At 41.8% G+C, this 12,161-nt stretch overlaps 1 protein-coding gene across 4 annotated transcripts in view; it reads left to right on the top strand.

The window, feature by feature from the left end:
- PWWP2B (PWWP domain containing 2B) overlaps positions 1-1,510 on the top strand; it is a 34,371-nt gene extending 32,861 nt beyond the window's left edge. For all 4 annotated transcript variants that reach the window (XM_048506675.1, XM_048506678.1, XM_048506677.1 and 1 more), the window contains exon 4: positions 984-1,510. The gene's annotated coding sequence lies outside the window, so the exon portion shown is untranslated. The remainder of the gene's footprint in view (positions 1-983) is intronic.
- Positions 1,511-12,161: the final 10,651 nt, after the last annotated feature.

The following is a 12,161-nucleotide window of genomic DNA, read 5'->3' as shown; positions in this document are numbered from 1 at the left end:
CAATTTTTTTTGCTGCTTATGGTCAGGGAAACACCATCAACATGTTTTAGCCAAATTTTTCCAAAGTTTGGAAGATTTTGATTTTTATGTGAATTTCAGCACTTGTTCTTTTTGATGGTCTTTCTAAGCTTTTCGTTGTCCTGAAAGCCTTACTCAGTAAAAGCATTCAGAAGACTCCTTAAATGACCAGTTTCAACTAGCAGATGGAGACCAAGGAGCAGAGGCACGGGCGGGGGGGGCGGGAGGGGGGCGAGAAACGCCAAAGGCCAAGATGATTTTCAGGTCATGTGGTTAGACTGACTGAAAGATGGGTCTTTAAAAAGCAACGTTGCTTTTGAACCCTTGACATGAAATCCTTCATAAGAATTTTCAAGCCTCCTGCGAATTCATTGTATGACATGGGAACCCATTGTATGAAATCTGCAGTAAGTAGTGGAGAATGTATTCCACAAGTTTAGTTGTAGACTGGACATTAAGATGTATGTGTGTTTACTTGTGCATGTGTGTTAATAGGAAGGAAACCATGTGACAATACCACAAGATTGAACTGCCGTGTCAGAAAAAAAGCAGCTATTTTTCAGATCTGATATAAAAACGGCTTTCGTTGCAAACCTTTCTTCGTTTTCTCAGTCTAAGAGAATGGAAACGAGCAAGAATAAAAGTGGAGCAAAAGCCACTGTAACAAATTAGGTATTTTCCCCCTTTGCCCTGTATAACCAGATTACAGAGAAAGGAAAGGCTATCTTTGGCCCTATTAAGGCTGTGAGCTAAGTATTTTTAATTCTGAAGGTGTGGTGCTTTTGGATCGATTATTCTTTAGAGTATGCATTTGCTCTTGTGAAAAACCATAGCTGTGACTCTGATTTTGCTGAGATAGATTTAGACTGGGAGGTTCTGTTCTATATTTAGAGGGATAGTTGTGTGTCTGCTTTCTGTGCTCTGCGCCACAGGCAGTAACCTCTCCCTCTTTCACTTTCTTCAAGGTAACAGAAGAGCACAGCTGTTCTAAAGTTTCATGAAGTCTGTCAACATCCTGACACGCTCCCCGGGAGATTTCTTACGGTTTTGCTGCGTATGTGGCAGGATGAACTGTCAGACTGGCCTTGCTGATTGGCTCTAAAAGATCATCTGGGCTGCTTTGGAGACCCTCTGAAGACTGGTCTGACCAAAAGTCATCAGGCTAGTTAACCTGAGAGAATCGAACTGGCAAAAGAGAGAGAGAGCTATAAACATTTCAGTGGACATGGGGAAATAACGAACACCGCCTCATGGAATGTATTTATTATGTAAAATGATAGCCCCTCTTGGTAATTTCTTTGCATTCCCCACTCACACAGATATTGCTGCTGCTGCTTCTACTTAACATGGTCTCTCACACTCTTGTTTAATTTTAAATGCTCCAGTTGAACACACTCTCGAGAAGGGACTTGCAACAGAATGGAATCAGTGTAGTCTTAAGTAAAATGGACTCACTTCTGTATCTATTAAAACTTGGAAAATGTGCAATGCACCACAGTTGGATGGCTTTCATTCCAAGCGATTATATGCGGCTCTCTCACAAGCTGCACGTAGGAAGCGGCATTTCAACCATGGTACCAGCAGGGCTGTTTGAAACAATTCTCTCCCACCCTTTCATTTGTAGGGTTCCCACTTCTCCAGTGAAGGGCAAGATACGCAGCTCAGGTACTACTCTTTGACTTGTAGGTTTTCTTCAGTTGTTTGAGTCATCAAGAACTATTTCTCCGTAGATCCAGCGTGGTGTAGTGGTTAAAGTGTTGGACCTAGATCAAGTCCCACTCACACCATGGAATCTTGCTGGCTAACCTTGGGCCAGTCATACACACTCAGCCCTGATCCTGGGTAATATTTGAATGGGAGATCGCCTGGGAATACCAAGGTCATGATTAGGAGGTGAGCAATACAAACCACCTCCCAGCATATCTTGCCTTGAAAACCCTACAGGGCCACCATAAATCAGCTGTGTCTTAACAACCAAAGTGAGAGAAAAGGAGAAGTAGAGATGGTTTGGCTGAAATGTTTTCTCACAGTATATGAAGGTACACACCACTATGCAGTTTTCTGACCCTGTTCTGTTCTGTGGTTTAGGCCAGACTTTCAATTTCTCGCAGTCCATGGCATGGATCTCACAGTATCCCTCAACTAACAGATGATGTTTCTATCAATGGTATGGAACTTCCTCCCCCATCCCCACTGCATGATGTGGTACTCATTGCATCAGGCAAGGATTTGGGAGACCCAGCTTGAAATCCCGTCTCTGCCATGGAAGCTCAATAGGGGACCTTGGGCCAGTCACAACCTAACCTACCTCACTGGGTGGTCATTGTAACGATAAAATGGAGGAAGAAATAACCATGTTACAAACTGGCTCGAGTCCCTTCTGGAAAGAAAAGTAAGGTATCAATGAAGTAAATAAATAGGTGTGTTAATTGCCGTCAAGTCACTTCCAACTTACAGTGACCCTGTAAATTAATTACCTCCAAAACAGCCTCTCTTCAAAAACCTTGTTCAAGTCTGGCAAACTGAGGCCTCTGGCTTTTTTATAGAGTCAATCTATCTCATGTTGGGTCTTTCCTTTTTCCAGCTACCTTCAACTTTTTTCTTAGCATTATTGTCTTTTCCAGTGACTCTTGTCTTTTCATAATAAGTCCAAAGCGCAATAGCCTCAGTTTAGCTTGTAGAGAGAGGTCACTCTTGATTTGATCTAGAAGCCACTTATTAAATAAATACAGCAGTTATTAAACTCACAAGGATCCTTGCAAGGGGCTGACCATAGGAAAACAGCATTCATTTGGGCAGGAGCATTGCAGGGCAAACCACAGTGTAGTGATTTATTGCCACATCTATTTCTACTTTTAGCAGTGCATGCATGAGGAAAAACAGCAAGAAGTGGTGGGGGGTGGGGGAGGGGCAGAAGTAATCATGGTAGCTGTAACCACCCGAGGGCCAAATGCATGGAAGGGAAAAAACAGGAAAAAAAGACAGAAAAGTATGCTGTAATCTCCCATGTGACAAAGCTCCATCACTAAAGTGTGTGTCTACATTTGCAGTGACAATGACAGGGAGGCTGATGAGAACCCTTGGAAACAGCCTGAGAGAGGATTAGTTTAAGGGGGTCTGATAATAAAGGAAATTGTGGCGGTTATTAAAGGGGAAAGAAAACAACCGAGAGAATGTAAAAGACTTTTTTGTTTAGTTCAAGGGTTATGTACAGTTCAAACAAGATTCTCCAGGTATGACGTGATATTTGAGTACACGGATCTTAGCTCAAAAGATTCTCCAGGTATGATATGATATTTGACTATGCAGGTAGCTCAAAGAGGAGGAATCCAAATGTGATTGCAGTGGAAAGACTTGCGCCTCATTGCATCCTTAGTGTGTGATCTGGAAAGCTGAGAGTGGACATCAAGGGGATGTTTCACATGGATGAAAAGACACAGAGGAAATGACACATGCCCACCTATCAAGCTGTTTGTGTATTCAGACAGACCTTCAACCAGCCCTGTATTGGACTAATGAAAGGTAGTTCAGTTAACTATTAACGTAAAGAGGCAACCTTGCCTGGCAATCCCTGAACGTTACAAATGCCTTTATTTAAAAGATTTTTGATTAAAGAAAGCAAATACCTCCTGGTTTATCAGACCCCATTCCTCAGGAAAAAAAGGATGGGTACAATAGTTTACTTGGACATCAGTGCAAGTTTATCAGAACTTAAAAAAACAAAAAAATGTACTAGGGGAAAGATGAGAGCAGTTTAGAACTGATCCCATGGGTGATAGATAGCTTGCTTTCACCTCCCAATGAATAGAGTTCGGGTTTTTTTTAAAAAAAAAAATTCTAAAATCTGTTTGACCAGAAGCGACAAAGGGAAAAAGAAATGTGTACATATACCCTGAATAGCAATACTTTTTTTTCCAAATTTGGCTCTCTGTCTTAAACACTTATGTCCACCTCAGAGCCAGATGGGCAGCTGGTTGGGTTCCTTTAAAACTGACTGGTTGGAATCTAATTGTAAGCTTGGCGTGAATCACTTCATAGGAATGCTTTTATCATGTAGCTCTGGGGATTGGTCAGATAGCAGTCATCCTAACTCAAGGGAGGGGGATGTGAGGTGGAGATTTGCGGTGTCCAAAAGCAAGTATTGAAAGAAGATGTCTATAACCCACCCAAATTAATGAGAAAGAACAAGGTGTGCAATTAAAAGAATAGCATTAGAGTTAAACTAGACAAGACCTGCAAGATCCACAATTAGGACTGCCCACTTTTATAAACCCTGATTAGCAGCCTGCAGGCAGATGCTTTGAAGATCTGGGAAGAGGAACTTTGGGATATTTAACCCTTCCCTCCTCTGTTTTCCCATCATTTAACCTCCCTTCTACGGTTGCCATTAGCTCAGTGAGTAGGAAAAGCTGGGCTCCAGCTTGTGTGCCTGTCTCTTCCAGAGAACCAGTGTGGTGCAGTGGTTAGAGGCCCAGATTAGGTTCTGGGAGACCCAGGTTTGAAACCGTTCTTGGCCATGGAAATTTCCTGGGTGACCTTGGCCTAGTCACATGCTCTCAGTCTAACTTACCTCACAGGGTTATTGTGAGGATAAAATAGAAGCAAGGATGAGAATGTAAACCTCTTTGGTGGGTACCCATTGGAGAGAAAGGTGGGGAATAAATGAAGTAAATCAATCCCACCCCAATGTAGATTTAATTGCCACTTTTGTGGGCCTCTTAAAGACCAATACAATGATACACAAATAGTTCCTAGTTCACGAACGATTTGAAGTCAGTTGTGTCAGCTGAGGTAGCAAGCCAGCTTTATGGCTGCCAACTTGCCTGGAGAAAAAATATCCTGTCCCTTTAACAGAGGCTTGATGGGATGTTATTTACCAGGCTGGGGCTCCAAAGCTTTAGATGCCTGCTTTTCTCCAGGCTTCTCGGCAACTGTAGGTGCTCTATAAGAGGGCCTCCTTACAGAAACGTCAGTGCTCTTGCCTTCCACCTGAAACTTCATGGTCCTGCAAAAAATTAGAGTAGTGTTAGCTCTGCTCTTTGAAGCACCCCTCACCGCAGCTACTAATAAACTTGGTCCTCATGCTGAAATATGGTATTTACTTACTTAATTTGTACCCTTTCACCCTGTCCCTATAGGAGTCTTGGGCCAGCTTACAACATTAAAATCACAACAAATATTGTACAAATGAATGAATGCAATAAATTAAGCAACAAATCCAAATAAAATTACTTGAAAACAGCTGGGCAACTCCCTGGTTCGTAATGTTAACCAATAGTGGCACCAACCAAAGCAGCCTTACATCCGCTGTAGGCCAAACAAGGCTTTTTTGGGAGCTAATATGGTTTAACACCTATGCAGCAGTTTCTCAAACTGGAACCCTTGATACAGCATATTTTGAGTTTCATGTTTATGGGAAGGAAGCTGCCTTTTGGTTTGTTTTTACTTGCAACCCCTTGAATACTTGGAAGTCGTGCCCTGGTATATTGTAATCTTTCAGGCCTTCCTGTTCTTGTGTGGGCAAGGAATCTGTCCTGAGCGAGCAAACAGGTATTTGCAAATACTGTCTCAGTAAAAAGTCAATGTAAGTCTCTGGGAAATCCTAATGAAATCACTATAGTATCAAGTGTTTGAACAAAATCACTACTCGGCTTTTTGGAACTTGTGCAAAATGTACTTTTGGATTTACCTATCCAACCAGAAGTATATTCTGTGAGGCCACAGGAAATCTAGATAAATATAACAATATTCTTTATGAGTTAGAAAAACCAGCAACTTTCAGAGCCATAGAAGGAAAGAGAGCTGCACAAACTGGTTGCAGAAATATTTGCTTAGCTGAGTAAATGTTGTATATTGGGCAGAGGAGGGGCTGTGGCTCAGTACTAAAGCATCTGCTTTGCATATAGAAGTTCAGTTCCCAGCATTTCCAGTTAAAAGCGTCAAGAAGTAGATGATGTGAAAGATCGCCGCTAAGACCCTGGGTAGCTACTGCCTGTCAGAATAGACAATGCTGATTTTGATGGCCAATGGTCTCTGATTCAATAACCCTGTTCACTTTACAGTGAATGCACATACATCCTCTATGTATCTTAACTGCTGTACCAAGCTGGCACTCCAAAAAAATCTAGTATGCCCTGTAAACATTTTGTGCAAATAATGCAGATATTATTGGCAAAGGATACAATAGAGGAGAAAGTTCTTCAGCAGCATAGCTTCCATAATATTCATCAAATTCATCTGTACAAGCATAAACAATATTCTGTGGGAAGCTGAATTTCCCTCCTGCTTTATGTTAAAATAATCTGAATAATTTGCACATTCTGGAAATGCAAAATAGCATGACAATGATCATTGCAGTCATCGTCATCAGTTGTGCTAAACACACCTGCATGTGCCATCTAACAAAAGGTATCATGATTCCTTTTAGAGATACTTGCAGTGGAAATTATTCTGTGGGTCCAGCAAAAGCTCACACAAGCCCTTATTTTGGCACACACATCCCAAACTACAACAGTATTGCCATAACTGGTGTGGCCAGACACAGACTCTTTTAACATCCTCCAACTAGAATTTCAGGGTGAAGGACACCCTTACCTGGCCACAAGGACAAAAACACAGCTGAGGAATTATTTTTGTAGAAGGTGCAATACAAAGGGAGAGGGATCTAAGCCCAATAATCTTTGCTACCCCCAATTCTCAGTGTACACAAATTATTCCTAAGAGAAAACACTGACATGACACCACAACCTTGGGCAATAAACATTTTATTTCAGCTTGTCTGTAAATACCTAATGTACACATACCTTATATATCTTTTTAACATCTTGTTGCTGCTAGTGGCAAGAATGATCAGTTTCTGGGTGTTTTTTTTTTACTGAACTAAGGAACTGGAGGTCATTTCCCACATCATGGAGAATATTACATGCATAATGCTAGCTCTCTGAGGCTGCTTGAAAAGGGTTTAATGCTAACGGAAGCTTTCATAAGCTAATCTAGCATTTGGCTTTGGCTCAGAAGCTACAGCTGGGGCAGAATGCTACAGCCTGCCTTCTGGCAGACATGAGAAAGTGGATGTATATTCAGTCAATTCTTAGTTATTAGTGAACTCATTCAAAGAAAGAGTTCTTGATCCAGAGTCCTTCACAATCCAACACCTGCCTTAAACAGAGACTTTCCACATGACCATGGCTGCCAGCAATCTGGGAAAAATGTCTTGTCCCTTTAACAGAATGTTACTTTGTGGAAACAGTGGAAGCTTTTCATGGCACAGAGGAAAAAACATCCTGTTAAGCTTCTATTAAAGGGGCAGAATGTATTTTCCTACAGCTTGTTTGGAACCCTACATGATCTTCTCTACCCCAAGCTCTGAGATCATCTAGTAGGGCCCTGTTCTGCCTTCCATGGTCATCAGAAACTACAATAAAAAGGCTCTGTAGTTATACTAGTGATCACATCAGTGATTCGCTCATCAAGCAAACAAAGCAAAGCGCAGTGAACATGTTCCCGCCCTGGCCTGTCCCCTTGCCCAGTCTCCTCCCAGCTGCAGCACTAGATGAAAATTAAGCTTAATTTTAAAGCAAGCATGTTTGTTTTTTTTGTGGAGGCATGTGGGGCTGCTGGCCAAGTGATGTCTTTGGTGCAAACACCCTAAGCCCGTCTCCAATTATGCAACTGGGCAACCCTAAGTAGGACCAGCAAGAAGGAGGGGTGGCACCAACAGACCCCAGTCTGAAGCAATGGCCTCCACCCATCCTACTCATCAGGAGAGGTAGGTAGTGGTGTAAGGTGTGAAAATTACATTTTGAAAGGAAGAAGGGGCTTTACAAGAAGGGGAGGAGTTTAATGAGTTATTCTTTGACTTAGAAGTGACATCTCATGATCAACCATCCCTTGACTTTGACCTGGAAGTGACACCACAGACACAGCCTCACGAAGTGACATCACATCTTCAATAGGCTCCACCCTTAAGACCTCTAGGAATTTCTTGAGCCAATGTGGCAACCCCAGATTTCCTGGACTTCATCAAGTGTCATCCATGGCAACACTAGGCCTCTCCCTAATAAATTCTGGCCCCATCGATGAGGCTGGTCATACTCTGGATTTGGTCTTTGGGTCAGGAGTTGATATGGTTGTATCCTCTGTGGACAGATTGCCATGGTCTGACCATTATGCCCTGAAAGTCTGGGTGGACTTGCTACGCCAACCCTGTCTAGGTGACGGGCTGATTTATGCCCAGCCATGAAGACTTATGGATCCTGTTGGATTCCTGAATGCTCTGCGGGGTTCTGAACCCACTGGCTTCCTTGATGAGCGGGTGGAGGTCTGGAATTTCAGGCTCTCCGATGCCATCGAAGTGTTTGCTCCCTGGTGTCCTCTGCACACCCGTTATCGACTGGCCACCTGATATATTGAGGAGCTGCACCAAATGAAGTGGAAGCTCAGAGGTCTAGAATGAGTGTGGAGGAACTCTCATGACAAGGCTGTGCATACATCTTATAGGACATTTATGAAAGCCTATGAGATAACAACGAAGAGGGCGAAGAGGGATTACTTCTCGGCCTCTCTTGCGTCTGCTAGCTCCCACCCAGAACAAGTATTTTGAATTGTTCAGTCACCTTCTCCATTAACTGAGGATTCCAAAAATAATCAATTGGCTCTTGACTGTGAGGCATTTATGAGCTTTTTTGTTGATAAAGTTGTGTCACTCCGCCATGACCTTCCTGCCACCTTTGCTACAGTTAGTGAACTGGAGGCTCTGTTGGCATCTTCAGGTCCTTGTTTGGACCAGTTTTCCCTGCTGACATGGTGATCCATGCAGCGGTCACCTCCAGGTTAGACCATTGTAACTTGCTCTATGCGGGCCTTCCCTTGAGGTTGATCTGGAAGCTGAAGCTGGTCCAGTATGCGGCGGCTCGCTTACTCATGGGTGGTTCTGCCAGAGATCACATCTCTCCCATGTTGCGCTGCCTGCATTGGCTCCCAGTAGAACACTGGGTCATCTTCAAGGTGTTGGTGTTGACCTTTAAGGCCCTCCACAGCCTGGGGCCTTCATACCTTCAAGACCCTTACCCCATTTGCCCCTACTCAGCCTCTGCATTCTGCAGGGGCAAATTTGCTGGCAGTCCCTGGTCCCTTTGCAGCCCTGGCCCCTGCCTGGTGGAACGCTCTTCCTCCAGCTGTTAGCGCCCTGCGGGACCTTGATGAGTTCCACAGGGTCTGCAAAACTGAGCTTTTCTGTCAGGCTTTTGGGGAGGTTGGCTGCTGATTGCCCGCCTGCCTTACAGCCCCCATGTACCATCTAACCAGCATATTGCTGGTCCTCTCCCGCAGAGGGATTTAGCAAACGCAGTGAAATTGTTTTTATGAAACTGTTATTGGATTTTAATGTATTTATTGAACTGAATTATTTTATGTTTGCTTTGTGTTGACTGGTTTTACTATACACTGCCCAGAGACCTTCAGGGGTGGGTGGTCTGTTAAATTTAATAAGTAATAATAATAATAATAATAAAGTTCAACACCCCTCCACTTTTTATGTGCTTGCTGTGGAAAACACTGTTGAGACACCAATTATGCAAAGACAAATATGACTCCCAGCAAAGTGTGAAGTGGATTTAAAGTAGAGGGACACCATTTAGATTCCATACTGCATGTCTATGTGTGTATGTGTGCGCACACACACACACTATGTTAGTTCATATGATTAATCTATCACAATATCTTCCCTGATTGCCTTCACCATCCTCTCAACCATCTTATGAGGTAAGTTAAGCCAAAAGGAAGACATTTAGTGAGCTTCATGGCTAAGTGGAAAATTCAGTCTAGTTCTCCCCAGTCCTGATCCAATACTAACTCACAGTACACTGGCTCTGCCTCTGGTTATTATAGAGTATGAAAAGTACATTCAAGAAAATTTATTAAAATACACAACAATTTTGCAATTGAATCTTTAATAAATCCCAGACTGGACTTTTGAAGTTCTTTTTCCTCTTCCACCCAAATGTGGAATGGCAGCCTTAATAAACTAATATTTTAATGAAACTGAGTAGTGTTATATGAAATTCTATGTTGATTATGAGCACTTACTTCCAATGAGCCTGCTTTTCAGGGAAGACAACACAATATAATAATAGAGTTGAATCATATCTACTGCAAAAATTGTGAAGAATCTTGTGTGTGGCCCAAGGCTTGTGTGAATGATGCTTTCTTTGCCTAATAATCTGAATTGTGTGTTCTGGGCTTTCTTTATGTCATAAACCATGTATCTAGCTGTGTTTACTTAGTCAAACAAAGACATCTTTCACACCAAGATTATGCTGCTGGATGATGAAGCTTGTGATAATTAGTCAGGTGACAGTATGTCAAATAATCAGTATTCATGCTGGAAGTTACTGTTTATTTTCATGCCAAATCAAGTCCAAGCTTGACTTGGGTTTTTTCCTTAAATTTTTTTTAATTGTATAGAATGTTTATATAACCGTTACATACAATATATTTATTCAAACTATACATTTCCCCCTTTCCCCCCCCTCCCCCCTTCTTTTTCCCGGTTGTTCAAGCAAGCAGCAGAAGGTTCATTCTCCGTGTCCTCTTCTCCCAGATTTCTTTGTTAAATCCGGCTTCTCTCATCCAGGTCTCAAACATTGTCCATATCTTCATAATGTCTCTTAATTTCTCTTGCCATAGCATATTTTTTGCCATCATCTCAAAGACTTGGGATTTTTTCAACAACTTTGCATTCTCCCCTCTCATACCCTCATTTTCTCCAACATTCTTCTTTTGCCAAACTTTCTACTATTGAAGGGTAAAAGTGACAGATGCTGTTAGAAAACACTTGTAAAGTCACAAATGGTCACATTATTACCTTTAAAACCCTAACTCATTGGTCTTCTAAGAAATTGCTTCTCTACTTGTCCTGTCACTGTAACAATAATGGAGATTCGTAGGTTTACTATAACAGCACCATAGTAAGACTAGAAGAAGAGTTGGTTTTTATGTCCTACTTTTCTCTACCTTTAATGAGTCTCAAAGTGACTTAAGAATGCCTTCCCCTCCCCACAGCAGACATATTGTGAGGTAGGTGGGGCTGACAGAATTCTGAGAGAACTGTGACCAGTTCAAGATCACCCAGCAGGCAGCATGTGAAGGAGTAGAGAAACAAACCCAGTTCACTACAAGGATTATAAGGGGATGAACTCGTGCTTGGCCTCTGATAAGAAAGAGCAAATGGGAACTCGTGGTTGTCCTCTGATATGAAAGAGCAAATGGAATGTATGAATAAAAGTTATTTCCTTCCTGTTTAAAATTGCCAGCTCCAGGTTGGAAATTCCTGAGGAGAGAGTCACCTCAGTCAGGGGGGTCCCTCCAAAGCTGACATTTCTGTCAGAACTTCTCTTTGTCACCTAGAGATCAGTTGTCATTTTCCAAGATTTCCAGACCTCAACTGAAAGTCAGCAACCCAGTTTGCATTATCTATCTCTTCAGAACCCCTCTTTTGTTGTTATTATAAATTAAAACTTTTCTGTGCCACCTTTCCACCCAATTCAGACAACTTTTCTAACTGTTCATAATCTCCAGGACACATGAATAAATGTTTCCAATAATGTCAGTGTGGTGGTGAGCATTTATGTGTGCATTCCAAAAAAAAAAGTGGAGAAGTTAATATCTATTTCAGGGCATTCATAAAATTATCTAAACATTCAAATTCTAATATCACCAAATTTCAAACATCCATTTAATGCATTATATAAAACACGAAAATATGTATTCAGGTTAGCGTATGTATGTGTGTTTTAAATTGTATTTTATTTTCAACCAAGCTTGATAATTTCAAACCTGAAAGCAGTCAGTTCACAAATCAGGTGAGCCTACAGTGCCTGCAACAAGGAATATACCAATAAACATGCTTAAAATTGTGCCAATTATATTTTAAAATACCAACTTAGAATTGAAGTGAGTAACTCTAAATCATGTATCAATTGCTAATTAACCCTGGGTCTTATGTACAATGGAAGTAATTGGTCTTGCTTCCTGCTTCATTTCACACCTCATGTATATGTTAATTGCCATGGCTGTGTTACTTATCTTTGGCTTAACTTACTCTATCTCAAAACTATTTACCGCAAAACATGCACTTTAAATAT

Source organism: Sphaerodactylus townsendi, linkage group LG08 (genome assembly GCF_021028975.2).
Source record: "Sphaerodactylus townsendi isolate TG3544 linkage group LG08, MPM_Stown_v2.3, whole genome shotgun sequence".
Classification (NCBI taxonomy): Eukaryota; Metazoa; Chordata; class Lepidosauria; order Squamata; family Sphaerodactylidae; genus Sphaerodactylus; species Sphaerodactylus townsendi.
The sequence above is the reverse complement of the archived record's forward strand: the minus strand, read 5'-3'. Positions and strand labels throughout refer to the sequence as shown.